General features: G+C 40.5%; 1 protein-coding gene across 1 annotated transcript in view; it reads left to right on the top strand.

Moving 5' to 3' along the window:
• LOC129333204 (cytochrome P450 7B1) overlaps positions 1 to 25260 on the top strand; it is a 147169-nt gene that overhangs the window by 571 nt on the left and 121338 nt on the right. The gene's annotated exons all lie outside the window — the stretch shown is intronic.

Raw genomic sequence — 25260 nt, 5'->3', positions numbered from 1 at the left:
GGCAGTTGGCAACTTTGTCTTGGGAAACCTATTTCTGGTGAACCTCATAGAGATGCCAATGACCACAGCAGCTCGAGACCCTTCTGGTTGGAGCTACTCTCCTCGCCTATTCCAGGGGGAAGTTGAGGCCTCACTAAACTTCTTAATGTCTCCCTAGTGTGGTCCTGGCAAAGTGCTTCTTAGCAGTAAGATGAAAGATGTTTATCAAAACTTGGGAAGGAATTTCTCAAGAGGGGGAAAGCCATGCCTGCAAATCTGGAAGTCTGACTACCTGCCTCCATCTCAAGCTGTTACAGCTTGCCTAGGGTGGGAAATCCAGAGTCTCTGCATAATCTATTAAAGCTTTGATGGACCAATGTGCCATCCAAGTCTCAGTGAAATTCTAAATAGAGTTACCCCTTTTAAATCCACTGAAGTTAGTGGACCTAGCGTATAACACTGTTTAGACTTACCCTTTCAGTGATACTTCTCAAGTGGTGGTCTATGGATGACCAGCAAAGAGGGAAAGGGGGTGAAATATGACCAATTTGTATATACTTATACATCTCTTTGTGTGATAGTTACTCAGATGTTTGTAAAAAAGTTTTCTTTAGCCAAAGAACAAACCAACCTGTCAACCAACTTTTTGCAACTGGGATGTTTCAGAGAACCAGTTTTTTTTCAAAGACTGAAAAAGAAGACATCTGGCCACCCTAATACAACTTCAGTAGTGACCAGGTTCAAATATTTCAGAAAGTTACACAAGTGCAGGGCATTGTCCTATTGCCCGCTGCAAGCTGTAACCTGTGGGCACGTGAATAAATATTTTATTTAGCTTTAAACTTTTTTAATTCAGCCCTTTGACCTCAGAAGCCCTCACTGTGGTTCACAATAAAAGTACTGAAGTACAAAATTAGAATGTAATGTAACAAAGGTGATAAAGTCTTTGATCAGCATAGTTTTAAAGCTTATAAGAGTGAAGGCAGGTAGGTAACTGAAATAAATGCGTTCAGCCCTTTCTCAGTGGAAAGAAGTTTTCTTTAGCTCCTTAAAAGCAACAGTTCAGCAGGTCTGTTGGATCTTGTGAAACTGGGTGTTCCAAAGTGCAGAGAGCACCACTCAGAGACCTCTGATTTTGAGTGGCAACAGGTGGGAAATTAACTTTTCAAAAGATTTCTGTGGGAGAATGAGAAGGAGGCATGGATTTCATACCACCTGTGTATGTACTGGCCCTTTTAGATAATTTTCATCTTCGAGAATGGTTGTTATCCTTGTATTGTCGAAGGCTTTCACGGCCGGAGAACGATGGTTGCTGTGGGTTTTCCAGGCTGTATTGCCGTGGTCTTGGCATTGTAGTTCCTGACGTTTCGCCAGCAGCTGTGGCTGGCATCTTCAGAGGTGTAGCACCAAAAGACAAAAATCTCTCAGTGTCACAGTGTGGAAAAGATGTTGGCAGGTCATTTATATCTACTCAGGAGGAGTGGGGTTGAGCTGAGTCATCCTGTAAGAGTTTCCCAGGGTGTGGAATGCTAATGGCGGGAGGCTTCACTGTATCCTGAGGAGGTTCTTTTGCATATGGATTGGTACTTGATGTGCTAATCTTCTCTGCAGGGCTATTGTTGTGTATAGAGTGTTTTGTTAGCCTGGTGTTTTTCAGAACTGGAAACCATGCTCTGTTCATTCTTAAGGTTTCTTCTTTCCTGTTCAATATGAGTGATATTTTAAAATAAATTATCAAAAAAAGTTTCTAAGAGGCTATTCTTATGAACTAGAATATAGTTCTGAAAATAATGTTATAGAGCATCAATTCCTCCTTTGTGACAAATTACAGTTCTGCTTTCTTAAAACAAATATGTTGATGTTTTTCTCTTGTTGATAGTTATTTTTATGTTTTCATCTTCTTGTTACTTTGTTAGGCACCTTGGGTCTAAGGAAATGAGGCAGGATATATTTTAAATGATTAAAGTTGCAGTTCACAGGATGTCCATAGCATTTTTTTTAAAAGTGCATAGATAGGCACTGTGCTAAGACTAGCACCATCCTTACGGGCCTTCTGGCCCAGAGCAAAGACTTCTTTTGGACTGGGTTAAAGTTCAGGATTGGCACCACTGCTGCTGAAGCCCTGTATTGTTGTGATTGTTGTCTTGTATGTTACATGGAATTATTTATTTTCTTGATAGCCATCTTGAGGCCTTTAGATAGAAAGGCGAATTAGATATCCCACAAATTAATACATGTTTTTCCTGTGTGGTAGTGCTCACAAATGATAGCTAGATGAGAACTTCTGATAATTCTGTGTCTCTCCTCTGTTTCTCTTCTTCAACCATTGCAATTTTATCTCTTGTTCTATTACTAAATTTGCTTTAAGACAGGCTTTTAAATAAGAAAAGGTGCCCTTTTACATTTCAGTTGTAGGAATGTCCACCTTCAGCATTCTCAGGATTCTTATTCTATAGAAATTGCTTTGCACAGTTGGTTTGGATTGTGAGGGTCTAAAATGTGTCCCTGGGCAGTGTGATATTGTCAGCAGAGCTAAGGAAGGATTGTCCTTCCAAAAGACCCCATCAAGTGGCAGATTGGCAGTTAGTAATCTTTAGATCTTCCAAGGATGCTCATGAGGGTACTTTCATAGACATTTAAACACTATATATTTCTCCAAGTAATTACTAGATATGGCGTTGCAGATGAAGTCCAACAAGAAAAGTAACTTTAAAATATGATATAATTCTCCCACATTTTTGATACCGTTTCCTTATGAATCAAATTGGGAAGGGGAAAAGTTACCTCAGTTTGATTACAGTTTGCTAGTTCCTCTGATCAGAAGAGTGTGTTTTAACCAGTTGTTTTTAAACATTCAACAAACATGAGATGTTGATAGTAGAGTTCCCCTTTCATTAATAAATATTATCCCAAAAATAATTTTGTCCATTTGTCAAAGTAACTTTTACAAAGTAAGGGCATATTGTTTGAACCCTGAGAGTTTTAACCGATTGTTTTTAAACATTCAACAAACATGATAACCAGCAAGGAAAGTATTTTAAAAAAACCTAAAATTTTGAAGGAAAAAGAGAGTAAGTATACACGGATCCAAAATAGGTGTGGGCTCATAGTAGTGGTGGTAGTGATTGTTGAAGTGTTTTCAGTTGGACCTTTGTTGGTATAATGGTCATGTTTCTGTGGAGATTTTGTAGAAATTACTTTTGTTCTGCTGTATAATTAAAACGAAAGAACATAAAAAGATTTCTGCTGGATCAGACCAGGTGTCTATGGTGTTCACTATTTGTGATTATCCCAGGGGTCAGCCCACTGCTTCTGGAAACCCCACAAGCTCAGCATACTAGCAACATCATACACAAGCATTTAGCTCCTGCTGATGGTTGTTCAGAGAAGCCTCTGCACGTGGATGTTTCATTTGGCCATCATGGCTAAGGCCTGTTGATAAATTTGTCAGATTATTTTTAAAAATCAGCTGAGCTTCTCAGTACTTCAATGACTTCATTTTTATGTGTTCTCTATCTTCCATTCATGTTTCATGGAGTGATGAAGTGGAATGAAAGAAAGAAAAAAGTTAATTTTCTGAACCCTTATAAACCACTTTCAAGTTTCTCCTTAGTCATCTTTTTCTAAACTAAAAAGTCCCAAACTCTTTAGCCTTTCTTAGTATTAAACATGTTGCAGTTCCTTAATCATTTTGGTTGACTTTTTTTACTCACATGTTTTTAGAGCAAAATAATTTAAAAGGCGGGGGTGGGGGGAAAGAAGGATGTATGAGATTCACTTGAGAATTTACAACAGACCTGAGTACTTGAACAGACATAAGAAACCCAATCTTTTTTGTCACCATTAATAATAATCATTATTACAACCAAAATATCATAAAATATGCCATTTGTGTTTGGCCAATAGCAAAACTGGAAGGCTGACAGGGCCATTAACATGATGGCTGAAAAATAGTCCTGTGATTTTTTTATGCTGCTCAGCCACATCTCCTTTCCTTTCTGCTGGGTTGGAAGAGTTGGTCTGCTCTGCTCATAAGTTCTATCATTTTTAATTTTGGCAGTGAGCCTTGGTAAAGCTTACTGTAAGTGGCAGAGCCCAGTTATACAGGGAATGCAGGCGACCAGCATACCTATGTGCCCAGTGCCCCTGTGGTATTCTCAGCTTTTGGGGTTGACCCAAGCATGCAGTAAAGATTGCTTGTCCCTTGGTTTCCTTGACTTGACACATTCTGGTACAGAACCCAACGAGGAAGAGTCAACAACTGCATGGACAGCATCAAATACTGGAGAAGGTGTGCATGCCTGAGAAGGTTCCTCCTTCATTAATAATTTTACTGCTTCATTCAACACAAGAGCTTTCTCTTAAGCATGCGTTCCTCCTTGCTTTGTCTCTTCCAGCCTACTGCTCTCTTCATATTCTAGTTGTGTTTTCTTCTTCCCTCAACTGAGGCTCTCTTCTTTCTATCTTATTTATTTTATTTACTAAACTTCTATCTTGCCCACCCAACAACTGGGCTCAGGTTGGGTTACAACAGCAAAACATAAGTTACATTTAAAAACATTAATAAAACATCAAAAATCCCATTGACACCACTCCCAGACAGCGGCCTTACAACCCAACTCCCACCAGTAAAACACAAAGGGATGGGTAAAAGAGAGGAACAGGCCTTTCCAATCAAGCTATAAATCATATGGGGGCCAGATGATCAACTGTAACTCATACTGGGGGGAGGGAGAGATGGTCACATGCCCCACCCCTCCACCAGGAGGCCAGTTGGAAGGCTTCTAGGTGACTACTGATCTGGCTTCAACCATATGCCTGGCAGAACATCTCAGTCTTGCAGGCCTGCCTCTACACTCAGGTGAAATACCAAGGACTGATGCAGGAGAAGAGATCAAAAGCAGGCTGAGGGTTGGGTTGTACAAGAAGTCAGACAAGGGTCTGAGGTAGGAGGCAAGATCCAGCAATCAGAGTCTGGGCTATATCTGCTTTCAGAAGACAAGCTGTCTACATTGAAGAAGCAGGCTGAAACCAAGGGTTTTATGGAACCTGTGGTATCCTGATTAGCCCGAGCTGTCATGTGCCCTAAAGCTAGAGTGGACATTGCAGCTCAGATAGTACTGCTGCGATGCACACAGTCCAGATCCTCTCTGCTTTTTATATTGCAGCTAGTCCTGTGGCACACGTTCTGAGGTGCTGTGGCTTGTCTGCTGCAAGGTTCAATTTGACTCCCATGACACCTTATAAATATCTTGATTATTCCAAATAAAAAAGGATGACACTGTTTTTGTGTTTTGAAATTTTTGTTACCTATTATCTTCATGTTCTCTGTTTTCGTTTGGCATGTGCCAGTGATCTTTAAAATGGAATTCATGAAAATATAATCATTTCAGGATGTATTAGCATGAGTTAGATAAACCATTGCCTCATTCTGGTTTAGTATGTACATTTGGAAATCCCGTTTATATGTTTTTGCATTCTTTGGAGAGCCTCTGGGTTGTTTGTATTACTTCTGAGCCAAGAACGCTTCTGCTGTTTTACCTTTAAATTGTTTCATAACATCTTCAGAGCCTCAAATGGACCATTCAGTGGAAGGATGTAAATGGCAAATGACTAATTCTATATCTAAAAGGATGTTGGATGTCTCTAATTGAAATGAAAATAGCAGGAAGGTTTTACTGGATTATTAAATGATAACAGCAAAAAGAGAAAGTGTTGCTTTGAAAAAGCTAGGTTCTGTTGCCATACCAATGTAATGTTCACTGCTTAGTGCCTTTTCATGATCACTCACATATAGTAGTATTTTTCTTTTCATGCTGAACTGGTTCTGGTCCAGATATTAGATTTTAATTATTGCAGTACCGTGGCCAATTTAGACTTGTATCTTCAGATATAGGAAAATCCTTCAAAAGAGTCCTTCCTAAGTGGCAAGAAAAAGTGGCCAGAGATTGATATTTTCAGTTATTTATGTTCCTTTACTGCTCTTATCCTTGCAACAATCCTGTCAGGTAGATGAGAGTTATTTCCTTTTTCCCTGGGAAAAAAATGAAAGTTCAAAATGGTTACTTTCCCAAGGCAACCAGTGAATGTAGTGAAATCTGTTTTCACTGTTTGACACAAGTTGTTGCATTTGTGATGGAGAAGCTCTCTTGCACTTTCTTTTTATTTTCTTGATTTCCTAAGCCCTTTACAAAACCAAAGTCAGGTTAGACAGTGTTGTAAACCCCAGGAAATACGTATTTTAAAATAATTCACCCAATAATCTTTCGGCACAGATATCATATTGTCCACTTTGAGTATGTGGACAGGGTTCTTGGAAGTTTGAAACCTACCACCTGATTGTATGACTGTTGTCCATCCTGACTGCTTAAATCTGTTGGGTGGTAGGCTGGCATACTAGGTCTGGGAGACAGTAAATGCCTCCCTGAGACCTTGAAGTGGGCAGTGGTGCATCTATCATATCTTTCTAGACTGTCTTTTGGATTGGGAGGCACAGTTATATAGTTTTGGTCCTACCTTGAAAGTAGGTTTCAGAGTGTGGTGCCACTGTTCATCTTTTGGCCTCTTGCCTACAGGGCTCCCCAAGGTTCCATCTTGTCTCCCACTATGCTTTTCAACATCTATGTAAAGCCGCTGGGAGTCATGTTGAGATTTGGGTTGAGTTACCACCGGTATGCAGATGACACTCAGCTCTGAGCTATCTCACAATTCCAGGGAATTCCACAATTGTGGAAACTATAAACAGGAGCATGAGGCAGTTCTTGAATGGATGAAGGCTAACAAGCTGAAACTTAAGCCTAACAAAATGGAGGTACTACTGGTGGTGGTGAGGGGGGGGGAAGGTTTAACCCAAGAATGGGGATATCCCCTGTTCTAGATGGGGTTGCAGTTCCCCTAAAGGAGCAGATTCATAGTTTGGGGATACTCCTGGATCAGGGACTCCTGTTGGTGAGCCAGCTGCAGCTTTTTCTGGAAGGGAAAAATCTTACCACTGTGGTGTATGCCATAGTAATATCCAGATTAGATTACTGCAATGCATTCTACTTATGACTGTCTAGATACTGATTTGATACTGAATGCTGTGGCTGGAATGTTGACAGGAATAGGTCGTAGAGACCATATCGCTCTAGTCTTGTTCCATCCACACTGGCTCCCAATTTGCTTCCAGGCCCAATTCAAGGTACTCTGTATGACTTGAGGCCAGCATACTTTAAAGATAGCCTTCTCCCGTATGAACCTTCCTCTCTACTCTAGTCCTCTAGTCCTCCACAGGCCCTGCTTCATGTACACCTGCTATCGTAGGGTGGAAACCCAAGCAAGGGCCCTTTTAGTTGTGGTGTTAAAAATTTGGAACGCCAAGGAGAGTCATCTGTCTCCTTCTATTGTTGTCTTCTGCCAGTGGGTGTGGACTTTTTTGTTTTGCTTGGTATACTCTCAGTAACTGTTTTAGTATGTATGTTTATGTGTATGTTTATATGTTTTTATTGAATTATTTTTATATATACTTTATTTTAAATGCTGTTTTAATGCTGAAATGCTTTAATATTTTAATGTTTGCTTCTTGGGGACCCTGTTTGAGTGGAAAGACAGCATAGAAATATTATAAATAAATAATAATTAATATTTAAGGTACTTGTCAGATGGAAATAACCCTGTCTTATCCCAAATAATTGTCCATTCTTTGGCATTGTTAAACCTTGAGTATAGACTCTTTAATCTCAAAGTAGTTGCTGTTAGGGACACTTTGCAGTATATTATTAAGTGATGGTTTCAACAGAATAACATCCATCTCAGTTGACTATGGAAGCTTGTGGAAGCTTTTGGACCTAAAATTAGCATTCTGAATTGGTTTAGCAGCTGGAAGCTCATTGAGCCAGTGCTTCAAGGGCTCCCTTCTCTTTGACTTCATAGACCAAAGTCTGCTTTTTCAATCACATGGAGATATATCATTGCTTCATAACTAGTTAAGGCTGTACGGCTTGCTTGGGCAAACACCCATGAACAGCCTGTATGCAGAAATTAGGGTTTTTAAAATTTCTTTTCTACACTTTTCTGTTTGTAGATGTTTTTCCTATCTCTTCATGAAATTACTTTCTTATTCAAATATTGACCACTGTGAATTGGCTGCTTCCAAAATCCCATTCATATTACCATTTTCAGACATTACTGACAACCCCTGAAAGAAATGGTTAGAGGTAGGACTAGTTATGCCAGAGAGTGGAGGCCTTAGATTCTCCAAGTGTCTGTCTTTACCAAATATTCCTGCAAAAGTCTTTTCTTTAAAGAAAGGAATGAAAAACTGTCTGTGGAATATACTGAAACCCCTAGAACTGAACAAAGAATAAATTTTTTGTCAGTGTGCAAGCCTGATGAAAGGATCTGGTTCCTTGGATTAATTTCAGCTATGACTCCCTGATTCCAGTCTGTCACGTACACAATGGCACTGGTGCCATTCTAACTGGAGCTTTGATTTCCTAATAGGTTGTCTCATTTCTCCAGAGTGCAATGCCTGTAATTATATGTTTTCTCCTGCCTTGTACTAATTATTTGGGCTGGGACAGCATTATATAGCTTTGAATCTGAAAGTATTAGTACTCCTTACTTTAGCCTTATTTCTTAGCTTTTATTAGGGGTGTCTGTCTGTCTGTCTGTCTGTCTGATTTATTTATTTATTTATAGCCAGCCTTTCTCATGGAGGCTCAAGGTAGATTAACGAGTAAAGGTAAAGGAAGTCCCCTGTGCAAGCGCTGAGTCATTACTGACCCATGGGGGACGTTGCATTTTCTTGGCAGACTTTTTATTACGGGGTGATTTACCATTGCCTTTCCCAGACATCTACACTTTACCCCAAGGAAACTGGTTACTCATTTTACCAACTTCAGAAGGACGGAAAGCTGAGTCAACCTTGAGCTGGCTATATGAACCCGGCTTCCGTCAGGATGAAACTCAGGTCATGAGCAGAGCTTGGGCTGCAGTACTGCAGCTTACCACTCTGCGCCACGGGGCTCACTGAAGGTGGATTACATAGTATTTTACCCCTCTGCCAGTAATTCCAAATAGATGTGTCTTTGATTATTAATGCTATTTGTTTTGCAAAGATCTAGACATATATGTGTATTGCAATTCCGATTACCATTGAAATGGTCAAGTTGAAATGGTCAAGGTATGCACTCCTGCATACCTTGTGTAGAAACTTGCTGCTTGTTACATTCATTGGGATAGGTGGGCTATGTTAGTCTTGAATGTAGGGGTGTGCAGTTTGGAATTTGGATTAAAATACTGAATTCTGGCTAATTTGGTAAAATCTGAGTATTCTAAATCAAAAATCAGGTGTCTCAAATTTTTACCAATTTTTTTAAAAAAATTGAAAAAAAACCCTCCCGAGTTTTCTCTAAAGCGCCTCCCCCCCCCCCCAAGTTTCATGAAGACTGGACCCCAGAGGCCAATTTTATGCCCCCCGCAAAGAAGATGCTCCCACCCATTCTCTATTATCCCCTATGGGGAAAATATCTGGGGGCTATCTGGGACTGGGAGTGGAATTTTTCATGAAAACTCCACCACATTTTCAGGGGACCTACTTCTAACTGTCCTTTAAAGACCTCACAAGTTTCCGGAAGATTGGATCCCATGGGCCAATTCTATGAGCCCTGAACAAGGTAACCCTAGCCACTCTGTTGTTTCTTATGGAAAAAAAGTCAAAGCTGACTGCCATTGCAGAAACACACTGGAGCAAGGCTGCCATGGCCAAGGGACACTCCAAAATGCAAGCTGAGGTCATCCCAAACTGAAGCAAGCAACACTGTTGCAACTTAGCCCAACAGAACCAGTGTCATTCACAGCAGCCAGATGCTGGGTTCAGCCAGTGGGGAAACATCACAGAACAGAACTAAGTAGTACCCAACAACAAGCCATTCCCTTTCCTCACTTTGCTTCTGTTGGGCTAAGTCACAGCTGTGTCCCTTGCTTCAGTTTGGTTTGGGTGATGAGTAACAGATGAGTAATGTAAGTATGTGTGGGTATGTGGATGAGTAGCTTTTGAACACTTGGCAACTTTTGTGCCCTTTTATACAAGGTTATATGAAAATTTATATGTACAAGTTTCTGTTCTGGGATATACAAAGAAACATGTTTTTAAATTTGTTGTAATTTATTATGGTCTATGTAGTTGAAAATGTTTTGGTGTGGGGATACGGTTTGACCACTGTATCTGCTTTAAGCTGAACACTGTTCTTTAGCTCTTTTTAAGGGCTGTTCTTAGCTATGAGACTCTGCTTTATTTTGTTATTTGAGATGGATATCGATATCTATGAGCAGTATGGTAGAATGTGGTTAAGGCAGGGAGGAGCTGCAAAGGCAGCTTCTAGTAGAATTTAGTGTACAGAAGAGTTAGAGAGAAAAGCAGTAACTTTACACAGAATGGAATCTCTGAGGAAATTCAATGAAATTTGTTAATAAACCACATTTCTGAGAAAAAAGAGAAGTCTTGCAACACTCTACAGCTGAAGAAGTTTTTATATGGTGTAAACCTTTCAGCATTACAGCAAATTTTTTCCCAGCAAGGACATGCCCTAGACTGGAGAGAGAGAGAGAGAATGGTCAGAGTCCGTGAAGTGCTGGGAAATGTAATATTCTAAAGTAGTCAAAGAAAGGACAGACTATTCACAGCACCAGTAATTAAAGGTACTTCAGTCTCACAAGTATCACTAAGTGAGTTAACACCTGTAATGGCTAAAGAATCCCAAGTTCTTGCTAAGTTCTTGGGAGATGGTACCAAACTTCTTGCTGAATTCTAATTCAGTAAGACTCTTCTGGGAAACTGTAATGTTCTACCACTAGTTTCTCAATATTTCTATTTTTTGTCACATTTGTCTTTATTCTTTTTTGCGTATACACTGCCTTGGTTCTCCTCTGTAGACAAAGGGGCATTGTTGATATACACTTCTCTGTAGGTGAGTTGCATGGCTGATGTTTTTAGGTCTGGCAATAATGTGGAATGAGTGGATATGGAGACAGAGGCCATTTCTACACACGTTGAATAATGCACTTTCAATGCACTTTTCGCAATCCTTTTGAAGTGGATTTTTTTGTTCCACACATGGAAAATCAGTTTCAAATGTTCACTAAAGAGTATTGAAAGTGGATTATCCAACGTGTGTGGAAGCAGCCAGAGTTGGCATGTGGGTTTGTTACAGTTTCTGGTCCCTGGATTTGTGCCTTTTTGAGGTGGCTCATTGATGAGAAGCTATTTTAATTTGTGGGGCTGTAATCAAAGACCTACCAGCAGTGAGGGGAAAGTATATCACTGATTATGGGTTTCAGCTGGTTTAGGAGTTCACACCCTTTAAAAGCCCATACCATATAGAGACAGATACATTCAGCCATCTCTTCAGTGGTTCTTTATGAGTGAAATAACAATAATTACAACAACAACTGTGCTAATACCACTCTTTTAGACAGATTATAGCACTGATTATTCCTAGATCTGATAAAACAGGTTATTGCCTGCCTACCAAAGCTTATGCAACAATATATTTGCTAGTGCCAGAAGATTAATTATCATTGTCTATGTACATGTTTGTACATGCTAGATGTTATTGGATAAAACCTCAAATTCCCTTCTTATTGAGCAAGGAGGATTTTTCTTTTTTTTGGTAGGGAAGCTTTTCAGAGGGCTTTCGCATATCTCTAGATTCCCTTCTCAAATCTCATCACTTACATAATTAAAGTACTTACTTAAGAAATATTTCTGATTCACCTTTCTTTAATCTCTACTGACAACTGCAAAGTAGATGATTTATATCTATGAAGTGATGCTGGTTTAAATTTTAAAATTCTCTACTCTATTGTCTATATGATTTTGTAAACTAGGTCTGAATAGATAAATATTTTTGACTACTGTACCTACTTAATGGTTGGTACCTAAATATTCTGCAGCATACAAAAACGTTGCAATTAAAAAGTTTGCATGGAAGAGTTTAGCTTCTCTCTCCAGCACACCCTTTACAACCAGAAAAACAAGTCCTTTTATTATTATAACAACAACAACAACAACAATATTCAATTTATATACCGCCCTTCAGGACAACTTAACACCCACGCAGATAACATACTTTGTAAAGTTATCCCCACAACAAACACCCTGTGAAGTGGATGGGGCTGAGAGAACTCCTAGAAGCTGTGACTCAGCCAAGGTCACCCAGCTGGCTTCAAGTGGAGGACAGGGGAATCAAACCTGGTTCTCCAGATTAGAGTTACATGCTCTTAACCACTACAACAAACTGGCTCTCAGTTTTGCCCAGTCTTAGGTTGCCTTATAAGCTTTCTGTTTTATATCCTCTCTGGAAAGCCACAAGGGTAGAAGCCTTCTTCTGAGAGGCTGTTCCATGAGCATGGGACAGCTTCTGAAGAAGTCCAGCCCATTTCAGAGCATGCCTTAGACAAAAGTGGCATGGGCAGTAGGCTTTGCTGGGAGGAATGAAGCTGCCTTACAGAGAATATACAGAGAGAAGTGATCCTTCAACTGTGTGTGCCCCAGGTCTTGTAATCTTTAAATGTAAGCACCAGCAGCTAGAATTGGACTGGAAAACAAATAGGCAGCCAGTAAAGGGATTATAACAGTAATATGACCCCAAAGGTAGTTTCTGTAAGCAAGAAAATTGCTGCATTTTTCACTAGCTGAAGTTTCCAGATTGTCTTCAAGTAAAGGCCCGCATAGAGCATTTTACAGTAACCTGTAACCTAGCCTTGAGGCTACTGAAGCATGGATCATTGTGGCCATACTGGACATCTGCAAGTAAGGAGCCAGCACCCTAAGAGAAGCTGTCATAGCTTCTTGTGACCAGATGAGGCATCCATAGGTAAGGATCCACCAACCTAACTCAGTGGAGCTGTCATGGCCTCATGTTTCTCCAGCTGCAGACTGGGTTCTAACAAGATCCCCAAGATCTTAACGAAGTCTTTCATTGAAAGTTGAGCTCCATCAGTGGTAGGGACAACAATTCCATTTGAAGCATCAGTCTTTCCAATCAGCACCACCTCAGTCTTATCTGAATTCAGCTTTAATTGATTCTCTATCAGCCACTTGACCATTGCATTCAGGCACAAGGCCAGGGCAGATGGCCACTGCTGAGGGCTCATTCAGAGTAATATATAGCTGAGTGCCATCAGCCTATTGATGACATCCCATTCCAAAGCTTATTATGACTGATCTTATCAAAGGATCTTACATATTTATTAAACAACATGGGAGATAGCACAGAACCTTGTGGCACCCTCTTTGTCACCTCTCAGCATCTGCTATTGGAGTTTTGATTGTCTGATAAGAAGGACCAAAACCATCTCAGCACTGTTGTACCTAAACCCACCTCACTTTCTAGGTGACACAGTGGTATAACAACAAAAGAGCTGATTCTCTTTGAAGATGGCGATTGCCCCTTTGAACTTGGATTCAGGACTGAGAAGGCTTTAGTGGCACTAGTAGATAGTGTTTCTGAAGTTACTCTGCCATTACCCACTCAATAATCTTTCTCAGAAAGGGAAGGTTTGAAATGGGTCCTTAATTAGCCAAGGCCTGCTTATCTAAAGATACCTTCTTGAGTAATGGTCTAATAATTGCCTCTTTCAGGGGCTTTGGAAGAAATAACCCAATGCCACCTGTGGGATTTTACAAGCTAAGGAAGACATAGATCTACAAGAAGTAGCCTTTACACTCTCCAGGACCTGTTCAACATTGGTTAAGAAAATCAAACTAGCTGATCCAATCAACTGTGACTACATTATGGTACAGATACCTTTACTATGTACTTATTAAATCAGCATCTTAGACTTTATTGGCAAAGAACCATGCAAAACTATCAGTTGGTGACATGTGAGTTTGCTCAACTTGGAGATGTACATCTTTAAGGTGTACAGTTTTATGGCAGCAAAACAAATGCCTTTATCTTTCTGAATTTAATAGCATAATAGCATAATGTAAGTATAAAAATTAGGTAGTATTCAAATAAACTATCTGGGTTTATTTAGCGAGCCTATTTTGCATGCTCCACTTTTCAAGTTGACATAAAACCAGAGTCCAATGGAATAATTTTCATAATTCTAGGCATGTCAGTTTGATTATACAGAGTTTTATCTATACATCTATCCTTTGTTTACTTTAATGGGGCTTTCAGAGTTTGATTCTGCATTGCTTTTGGAAACTGTACTCCATTTGATAGATGAATGAGATTAGGTAACAGTATAATAAGATATATTGTTGAAGGCTTTCATGGCCGGAGAACGTTAGTTGTTGTAGATTTTCCGGGCTATATGGCCGTAGTCTTGGCATTGTAGTTCCTGACATTTCACCAGCAGCTGTGACTGGCATCTTCAGAGGTGTAGTACCAAAAGACGAGATCTGAGAGACATATTGCTACATCTGAGAGATCTCTGTCTTTCAGTGCTACACCTCTGAAGATGCCAGTCACAGCTGCTGGTGAAATGTCAGGAACTACAACGCCAAGACCACGGCCATACAGCCTGGAAAATCTACAACAACTAAAGTATAATAAGAAGTTAATAATCATTTTTAGAGGATTGAGTTTTGGCTGAAACCCAGCCTTATCATTCCTGCAGAGCTGTGGCCTGCTTTGGACAGGACACTGTCACGCAAAAACCATGCAGTTTCCATGCAACTGGCATCACATTTAAAAGGTGTTTTCCCTTTTAACAGTTGGTCATTGGAGTGCTGGCGCTGCTCTCTGGCTGCTTAAAACAGCTACATAGGAAAGCATTTTTTCCTGGAAGTTTAGGGGTGGAATAATATTTTCTTCCTCTGTGGATAAGAGGAAGATGTATACCACTCCTTGGAGGAAGGATGGAATACAAATGTATTAGGTAAGTGTTAGCATTGGGATTGTAAGTAGCTTAATGCAGAGGATTTTTTTCCAGATTTCTCCATGTTTATCATATCCCTGAGTTTAACAAGAATGACTTACAAAATGTGAGTCATGTTTTACATATTGCTACATTATACGGGTGACCATGTTTCTTGTCGATCTAGAAGTCTTAAACATGGTGACACCTTTGCAAATTGCTGCTGTACAGGTTGGGCAGTAGTCAAGTTGGCTGAAACCTTGCTGTATCACTCTCTGTGATGAGATATGTATGGATGAGAGCTGTAGGATTTTGGGAGAAGAGAGACGCCTTGTTGAGGGTGGGGGATGTATTAATGTTTGTTGGGTGGATTTTTCTCATCTTTGCTTTTGCACAAAATATTTCATAAGGGTTTAGAAAAGAAAAGATGAGATATTGCTGTTCATTAGATTAGGGCTTGGTGCTGTATTCTTGGTGCAATTTAAGAGTTGTGGTTTGGAATAAGTCCTAAGGGAACGTTCAGTGAAATCCTAAACAGAGTTACTCAGTCTAAGCCCACTGATTTCAGTGGGCTTACACTGGAGTAACTCTGCTTAGGATTTCACTGCCTGTGACTCAAACCTTTCATTAAGCTCTTAAAGAGTCCTTATAATAAATAAGGTCAGATGTTATCTTCAGCTTTTGGTGGGACTGCACTATTAAAGTCCGTATTTGATGAAATCTGTCTTGCCACTTTTTCATTTATCACACCCACTTCATATGTGGTCTGAACTTCATTTACTTCTGGAACTTTGGCTTTGTAGCTGTGATGGACAGGTTTCCTGCTAAAAGCAGGTTTCCTAAGTGCAACACAGAGAGCTGGGAGGGAAAGTGTTAACTATTGCCTGGAATGGAGTGACAGGCTGCTCCCTCCTCTCTGATTGGTCAGTTTAGAACCAGTGTGAAGTAAGTCAGTTGGTTTTTGAGGGCGAAGCTACAAGTGACGAATGACACTTGCCTGGCAAGTGAACAGACTCAAGTGTATTCCTCCCTGTTCACTTGCCGTTCACTTGCACTCCACTTGATTAAGTGGAGAGCAAGTGGAGCGCAAGTGAACAGGGAGGAATTCACTTGAGTCCGTTCACTTGCCAGGCAAGTGTCATTAGTCACTTGTAGCTTCGCCCTGATAGGATTGTTCAGAGTGAGTGAGTGAGTCTGACAAGGAAGGTCAGAGAGGTTCCTTTTGGTGTGAAGGAAGAGGACCTTGTTGCTTTAATTGTATCATTATTGTCCTGGTGAAGAATTCTATATTTAAGAATTCAAAAGTGTAAGTGTTAGCATAAGCTGAAGCCCATTTTACACAGACATGAGAGAACTGGGAGTGTGTTTTGGTAAGAGCAATTGGGTAGTGGGTTAAGACTCCCTTTCAAGTCAAAAGAAGAAGGTTTTATCTTCTGAGGAGAAGATTAATTCCTGGCCAGTTTCTAGAGGTGGTTTGGCTCTGAGGAGGACCTCAGGTCTGTTGCGAAGGGAAAACAGTTTTCAACTAACTCTAGGAAACTTAAGCTGTCATAGAGAACTTTGAAGAAACTGAAGTACTAAGTAAAATACTGTTAACCAAGAATATATGAAACTAAGCTTCAAGGTTACTATTTTGCCTGTTATAAAAAGTGTATTCTGTACTACCAACTAAATTTTACCTCAGCACTTCTATCCCGACTATACCTATTCAATCACTGCCTGTTTTTGAACATTATAAAGTCTTTGGTGCCATTTCCAACAAGAAGGAAGAAGACTCTTGCTTTTCCCCATCAAGTTCCTGGACTGAGCTAAAAAGCCAAAATTATATCAGCATGTCAAGGTGGGATAAACAGACTTTCAAAACCTTAAATATTAACACTCTACTAGGGACTACTCTGTCAAAGCTGGGAAACTGAATTTTGGTAGGGAAATTTGCCTCAGTGGGGAAGCCTGTCATAGTATCCTAGCCAGTTAGTAGGTGGCCAGGAACTGTCTTTCACCAGTTGTTTGTCAGGCCTTGCAGAAAACATGCTTATTAATAATTTTTCAGGCAGCCATACCAAACTGATTATTTGATGAAGAGTGAATACAAGGTGATCTTTAGTACATCTTTTTGGGGGGTAACTGTAGTGTGTGATGATAGTACAGAGAGAGTAAATCTGATTTGTCTCTGTGACGGATTGCATGTTTTAAAAAGCCTGGACAACTGCTGCAGGACTGTCAAGGGTTAATCTTTCACAGTAACAGAGAGCTTTGAGTGACAGGCATTTGATTGGGGTGAGAGGCATCTGATTGGGTAGCATGAACTGGAAAGAGGAGGGTCTGTTTTCAGTTCTCACTGAGAGGAATCCAGTGTGAAGAGTTGAGGCAAGACTGATTCCTAAAGGAGCAGTTTTAACACCAACTAGAGAACTGAGAAAAGTTGGCAAGGAAGTTTGGGAAGTTAGTGCATACTCCAAATTGGGCCAAAGAAAAGGGATCAATCTTCTAAGGAGAGGAGCTTTTCCCTACCCAGTCAAACAGGGAGGTAGCTCTGGAGAGTGAAGAGATCCTTGGTTGGATGTGATTGGAAACTGCCTTTTGGAGACCTTAAGATTCAGTCAAAAACTGAAGGAAAGCACTGGTGTTTGAAGAGAAGGGGTTTGGGGTACTAGAAAGGGGATACCAGAATTCTTAAATCCAAAAAAGAAAGAGAATCCTAAAAGAAAGTGTACTAGAGTATTTGGGGAAAACATGGGAACAAAAGTCTTTAAACATAAGAATTTAAGTATCTGTGAAGAGCATAAAAACTGAAGTCTGTGCTGCGATTTTACTTTAGAGAGAGAGAGATGTTGAATTGCCTAAGAAATTTCCAACTTCTGATTTCACCTGGTCTTTCCCATATAAAATAAATAAACTAGTTAGTTATTTTTGAATTTTAAAAATGCCTCCGGTGCCGTTTCTGCTGTTTAAGGAGCAGGGAACATCATAGTCTTATTTTAGGTAACTGTGTCCATTACTCCATTATTTCCCATTTTTGAATAAAGGGACATATGATTTCCATGAATAACTATAGTGCTTGGATAAAGAATCTTTAGTTATAAGTTGAATGTTACATTTAGTGGAGATAATTAACATGGTGTCTTAAGGTTTGAATAATCCAAGTATGTGTTACAGGACACATGGCTCTCTGTCTTTGTCAGTGCCTGAATAGGTATATATTTTTATTTCTCTCAATATTCAGATCCACTTCTTTCTTTACATGCTTGTGCATTGTGTCATATGGTGCAGAGCTGCCTGCTAGTAAATGAAAATATTCTGAGATCTCAAGAAATTAGCAGTTGGTTCAAAAAGGGTGGTGCTTCTTGACCAAAGTGTTTGTGTATTTTGAAATGATCCAAGTTTGTCTAAGAAATCTCCTGCCTCTTAAAAACATTTAAATATTTTTCTTTAAATTTTTAAGTAGATTTATCAGGAAGTGGAATTATTACTCATTTTCAAAGAAGATGAAAAAGATCCTGGGTTCAGGGTTCTGATTTATCACCATGGGCTTTGATTATTATTATAATTCTTAATTTCATATTTATGTGGTCTCCTGTGTGGTGGAATCAAAATAGGGAAGCTATCAGCCTGTATCATTGCATTTACACTGGGTGTTGCAAAACGAGGGTGGGGAATCGCTTTGTTATAGGAACCACATAAATGTATGCTAATATGATGTCACAGGTCTTTGCCCCCCAGTCGAAAGGAAAGGCAGACACAGAGCTCGGGATTAAAACTGGGCCATTTTACTGATTACAACATAACTTGTCACTACGGCAAGGGATCTAACTAACTAGCGGTACAGGTCAAGTGCTGGGGTCACTGTTGACCTCCTCCTTGACCTGTCTGGGCAAGCCCCACTGCCTCAGGGGTGAGCCATCCAATGAATGGCTGTACCCGGCGGCCAGGCAAATGGTTCCCTCTCCAAGCCTGCAGCACCTCGCCATACAGCAGGAGGGCCTTACTTGTACAGGGAGCCACGCGGCAGTCTGCCCCTGCAACTGGCTACCGTACAGCCCACCAGCTACTCCAGACAGACCCCAATTCCTTACCAATGAAGATGTGCCAAGGGGGGGTCACCGGTCCACTCATTTTGCCATCCTAACCTGCCAATGCCAAGGGTCAAGCCTCTGCTTAGACCCTTGTGCACCACAGGTGGCTTATGGCCAACCTGAGCCCTTGCCATAGATCATTCAAGAATATGTTGTTGCCACTCCAAGGGGACACAAGATACTGACCCCAGGAGGTAGACGGGCTCGAGTGAGGCTGAAGAGACTGATTCCACGGGGCTCCACCCATCTGTCATGGGGCTGGCCCGTGGTCTCAGAACTTGCCCCCTTGCCTGCCTTTCCTAAGCCGCCTATTCAGCCCCTTTTTCTATTGGGTGCAACGTAGTTAGAGAGCTCCTTTATAGGGAAACTTCAGAAATGACTGACTCTGGCTGGGGTTAGTGAGCCCCTAAAAGGCATGCTCAGCCTGGCAGGTTGCCCTTAGCATTAGGGACAGACCTCTGATAAGCGGGGGCAGGGTTGGGGTGCCCCTGAAAATCTTGCTCCACCCAAGAAGCTGCCCTTAGCATCAGGGATAGACCTCCATTCTCCTCCCCGGCCGCAACTGGAGCCCTCCTTCTATTTCCTCCCCTTAATGCCAACCCCGCCCCATTTGCCACCCCCATCCCCCAAAGTAAGGCCTAACACCTGAGCTAGGTGACAGTTATTTCAGGTGAGACGTATGGGAAAAAACAAAAACAAAAAAACACCCAAGAAGTTTAATGTACTTCCTTGGATAGGAGAATAAGGGTGGTAAGCAAAGAGGCTGAGACTTGTTTAAAACAGTTATCTGTCAAGCTTTTAAAATTCTTAAGGGGTGAATCTGTGGTTTTTCCATAGCTCTAGGAATCCCACAATATAAGTCTGAGCTTCTTTGGGAAATTTCAGTTCTTTAGCTAGCTGTCCCCTGAAAACGGGCTGTGAGACAGTTACAGTTGCAGTGAACCGCTTTTTCCTGAAGACAGGTCTGAGACAACCTAGTCTCCTGAGAAAGGAGTCATCCAGCTATCCATATGGAGGTACAAACCCTGTCTGATTCACTCTTCTCGCTCCCCCTTCCTATCTCTGCCTTCTTGGCTGTTACCTGCACACCCAGAGTCCTAGGGATGAACTTTTTGCTATCCGTCCCAGGGAGGGGGCTGCAGCTGGAAGAGAGAAAGGAACTGATCCATTCCAGGTACTCCTACTGTTCTTGATGCATTGGATCCATCCCAATAACTACAATATTCTGAATGGTTGGACACCTAGCATGAAAGCTAAATGGGATATGGATTTTAATTACAACAGGGTAAAAGATTATCCCTGAAACACCCTTGAATGTCTCTTGCCTAGAAAACCCTATGGGTTTCCCATAGGTCGGCTGCAACTTGATGGCATACACACTTCATTTTTTGTTGGAAAAGTAAATAATAAAATTCATTTCATCCTGTACAGCGAAACTGCAAAATGTTTTATAAAATCTTCTAAACATATATATTTCTGCTGGTAGTTGAAGTAGGTTTTTAATTTTTTTTATTTTTAGCTTTGGCTTGGCTTCCTAGTGTGTGTTCTGTCCATTCTCTTTTGTATTTAATGGCCTCTATAATATTTTCATTCAACCCATGAACCCATCAGCAATTTGTTTTTACAGGTTAATATACTTACAAATGATCTTCTAATGGAATATCCTCATCAGAGGGCAGATTTATTAACACTCTTCCTCCTCTTTTGATTGTCTTTTTTAATCCCAGCTACATGTATAATTTACTTCTTCCTTAGTGAGTGCTTTGTCTGAAGAAGGCTGTCTCACTTAAATATTTGAGCTTAGACAAATTTACCTTACTCTCTGGGGCAAGATATGTGGACTCCAAGTACCAATTCTTTTTGAGTTGAATATTAATCTTTAATTGAAATCTTGGTGAGGTTAAAGAGGAAGAGAAGGAGTTAAGACTTGCAGTCAGGCCCAGTTTAAGTTTGCACATTTTTTTGCGCAGAAGTCATCTTTAGTATATTTTGGAACAGCATATACAAGAAAAAATTTATTTTTACGGACGCGATGCTAGTTGCCCTTCAGCTAGTGAAGCCATGCTCTGTGGTTTTCTTGCTTGGAAAGTTAAATCTGAGCATGTGTAGCTTTCTCTGGGATTGTATTCAGATGTCACAGCTTGTGGTTGGCTTTAGCCTGTTTTATTGTTGGGCTTGTGCAAGGGACCTGATTGAAGATATCTGAATTTGGGCACTCCAACAAATTAGAGTTTGTTTCTTGTTTACAAACTGCTTTATAATATTTCTTGGGGAGATAGAAGCTTCAGTGAGTGGATGTGCCTGGATCCAGACATTATAACAGATCCATTACAGGAGAAAAACCCTGAGGTGTTATATTAGTAATGTCTGAATACAAACTATGCTGGCATTGCAGTCACAAAACTATATCTCTAGATAAGCCCTCGGAGCTCACAACCTGTGCATGATTACTTGGAAGTACATTTCACTGACTGACTTCAGTGTATCCTACTCCTGCATATGACTGCAACCCAAGTTTGTTTAAAATTTTGGAAAGGTTGTGAGATCTTCTGTTTAGCCAGTCCAGCTCTGAGGAGCAGATAATCTGAGATGGGTAACAATAGGTTGGAAAGACTTATGCAATTAAGCCTGCTATGTCTTGCATTTCCCACACTATTGAGGTAGCCAGCAATAGGGCCCTGTCAGAAAAAAAGAATTTATTACTTAGGTTCCCAGTTGTTAGATTATCCTGAGAATTTTCCTTTATGTACATTATGTAATACATATGGATCAGCTCTTCACTTATCCATTGTGGAAATGTACCTTTGTTCTGGTGTATACACAAAAACAAAACCTTGAAAGTCAAGGCAAGTAAATGAAATGTCTTGCCCCAGTGAACATGGTCTTTCTGTTGGGGCATAAAGTAGAAAAGGTAACATTAAGTACAATTCACATGTGTTTTGTATTCAGGAATTAGTTGGTAGAAATTATTATAAAAACGGATCTTTTTACATGATACATTAATCTGGCGTGAAAAAGATCTTTCCCTCAATAAATATTAATCACCCTGAATAATATATAGTAAGTATTACAGAAAAAGCCCCTTTGCTTAGCCACTCAGGCCTGAACTACATGATACATTTTTTAAATGAGATGGGATGGTGTTTCCCCAACTAGACTCACTTTTCCTGCAGCTTAGGTAGGGTTGCCAGCTCCAGGTTGGGAAATTCCTGGAGATTTTGGGGGGGGTGTGTGTGAAGCTTGGAGCGAGTGGGGTTTGCAGAAGGAAGTGACCTCAGTGGGGTATAATACCTTAGAGTCCACCCTCCAAAGCAGCCATTTTTTTCAGGCAAACTGATTTATGTGACCGGGAGATCAGTTGCAATTCCAGGAGATCACTGTCTACCACCTGGAGGTTGGAAACCCTAAGCTTAGGTGGTAGCTGAGGGGAACTTATGTCCACATGTATTGCAGGGGAGCACTCCAATTTGCCTTGGTACAATGTCATTGGGAAAGGAGGGGCTTTTGCCTTCCCCCTGTGCTGTTTTCCGAAGGCAAAATGGCTCTGGGGGGAATCCTGAGTCATTAGATGTGTTGTAGTTTGGTCCTGAGTAACCTACTGTCCGGAAAGGGTTGGGAGAACTTATTAAACGAGGTTCATTTCTCAGACTTAGTCCAGTGTTCAAAGATCCAAGTAGAGGATAAAAACTCCCAAGCTACAACACACTAACTCTCAGGGTATATATTTTAAAGTTGCATTATAGATGATCTTGGAATATGTACCATGAGAGCTAGTATGCTGTGTCTTTGGAGTTAAAAACCATAGTTTTGTCATTAAATTCAAACCACAGCTCTACGGTTTGCACTTTTTCCTCTCAACAGGCTTCCAAAGCAAGGTTAAGCCATGGTTTGCTGTCCCAGTTTCAGGAGGAGGTGCAAACTGTCATTTGTGGTTCATATGTAATGTGAAACTATGATTTCTTATAAGATTAAGTCTTTTAATTACTGGGGACTCAAAACAGCTTACATCATTTCCCTTCTTGACTCCGTATCATCCTCACAACAACCCTGAGAGGTAAGTTAGGCTGAGAGTATGTGACTTCATTAAAGTCACTCAGTGAGCTTCTACCACACAGTGGTGATTCAAAACTGGGTCTTCCACATCCTAATTTGCCACTCTTAACCATTATACAACACTGGCACTTGGGGGGGGCAGCTACTGTTGAAGAGGAGCAAGTAGCCCGGCCTGGATGACTCATGCAAATCATGTGCTTTCAAGTCGCCTGGAGGTTGCTTTTGGGTCTGGCCCCCATGAGTTCTCCCTCAAAGGCTAAAATGGCCCTGGAAAGGCCCCTGCCCCTCCCCTGCCCTTTCACTGGCAGAAACCAAGCCTGTAACTCTGTTGCCTAGCAAAAGCCACCAAAAGTTTAAAGCTACAGGTGCTCCTTTATCATTTTGGATTTTTCTTTATTATTATTATTTTTTTAGATTTCAGGTTTTTCTGCAAACCTGGGCATTTTTCAGGGGTGTAGGAGGATCTGTTTTGTCAATTCATGGTTCCAGTCTTCATATATAAGTATCCTCAGTTAAGGCCTCTTGGCTATTAGCATATAAGATTAACAGAGCACTGAACAGTAGCATAATTTCATCAGTGCATGGACTTCTGTTATGTGGAACTTGAAGGACATGGTTCAAGAGAACAGTATAAAATGCATCCTCTAAAATCCATTCCTTTTTCATTTTGTAATGCAAGATGCACAAAGCTCTTAACCGGAAAACTACTCTAGGCTACTCTGTTTTTCTGGGAGGTATTTTGGTTTAAAAAAAAAAGTAGTTTCCTAACAAAGCTATTTTTGTTAATTCCCTTTAGGATAAAAAGTCACACTGTGTCTATCTGGACAACATAATTGCCTTTTGATTTGTAACAGCCGCTACAAATAAAAGAATATTTCACATCACACATTCTGGGCAGACAGTCAGATTTTAAACTTTGGAACATTGTAATCTCAGTGTGTTTTTCCTAGGGGACCAGTGTGGGAACAACAGCTTTAAAAGCATGCTACATATTTGTGCAAATGGGGAAAATAATTTTTGTGTGTGTGTGTGCGTGTGTAATCCATGAAGTACTTTAGTAGTTGGAAAGTTTATTTTGAGAAATAAAATTGGTCTTGGCAGTTATCATGTCACTTTCTCCAATATACTGTTTCCTCCTACTTACCTGTTGTACATGGTACCAGATCTGGGCCATTTCTACACGGCTTAGGAAGAGATTAATGGTTGTCCTTGAAACACTTCTCACTCCAGTGTAGATCTTTATAAGTTGTGTGCACAGCTACAGTATAGTGTTCAGTATAGAGAATCTTAACAACTGCTTTTGCCTAGAACTCCCCAAAATGCATAGGCTTGTTGGATATGAGAAATTACTTAATGTGATGTGAATTTAAATTGATCAAACAAAACATTTCCAGTCATGGTGACCTCAATATCACAGAATGATTGTTTAAACCTCAGTGTAGTGCCCAGGGATAATGTGGCACTTGTCACTGTGTTCTTGGAGTCCACCTTATTCTTGAGGTATTAGCTGACTGACTGACAAAGTGCCAAGTGGATACTAGACAAGTACCTCACATTCATGTATGCACACCTTGGCCATAAACGCAGTTTTCCTTACGTCTCTGGGCTGGAACCTCTCTGAGTGGCCCTGCTGGGAGTAAGCCTCTCCTTTTCTTTTGAAACTAAAATCAAGTATCAGTTACCCAAAACAAAGTACTGATTCGGTTTTCCTCTGTCACCTTTGTGTAATAGGTGCTCCAGAAAATCTGCAAGTGATGCTCATTCCGAAATAACTGCCTCTAACAAAGAAGTATGCTTAGTTTGGAACCTTTCAGCATTTTGTGATTGACAGCCCCCCTCCCATCATAGCCATTTTATATTGCCTCTGCCCTGCGGAACCCATTTTGTTGTCATACACACTTAACTTTTTCAAAATTTCAAAAATGCCTTAGTTCAAAGTCACTCTCTGATACTGTGCATTAGATTCAAGTTTTACCCCTTACTTTTCAAAGCTTTTCCATCTCTGCCTCAGCTATGCGTTGATTATGGGACTGTGACTAAAAACATGAGCATAGCATCTAGTTGGCCTTTTCGGCCGAGAAATTTGCTAAGAGAAGTGTGTGATCTGACCTCATTATGTTGCTCATTATGTTCTCTGAAGTAGCCAATAGCATGCAGCAGAGGAGAGTATGTCACACCTTTCCTTTAATAAACATTATAGGAAGAAAAGGGAGACCTTAATGTATTCAGCAGCATGGTCAGTATAGCGTCTAATTCAGCCCAGTATTTTTTGTCTCATATTCTCTCACACAACTAAATTGTGCAA

This window comes from Eublepharis macularius, chromosome 7 (genome assembly GCF_028583425.1).
Source record: "Eublepharis macularius isolate TG4126 chromosome 7, MPM_Emac_v1.0, whole genome shotgun sequence".
Classification (NCBI taxonomy): domain Eukaryota; kingdom Metazoa; phylum Chordata; class Lepidosauria; order Squamata; family Eublepharidae; genus Eublepharis; species Eublepharis macularius.
Note: the sequence above shows the minus strand (reverse complement) of the source record. Positions and strands in the feature narration are given on the sequence as shown.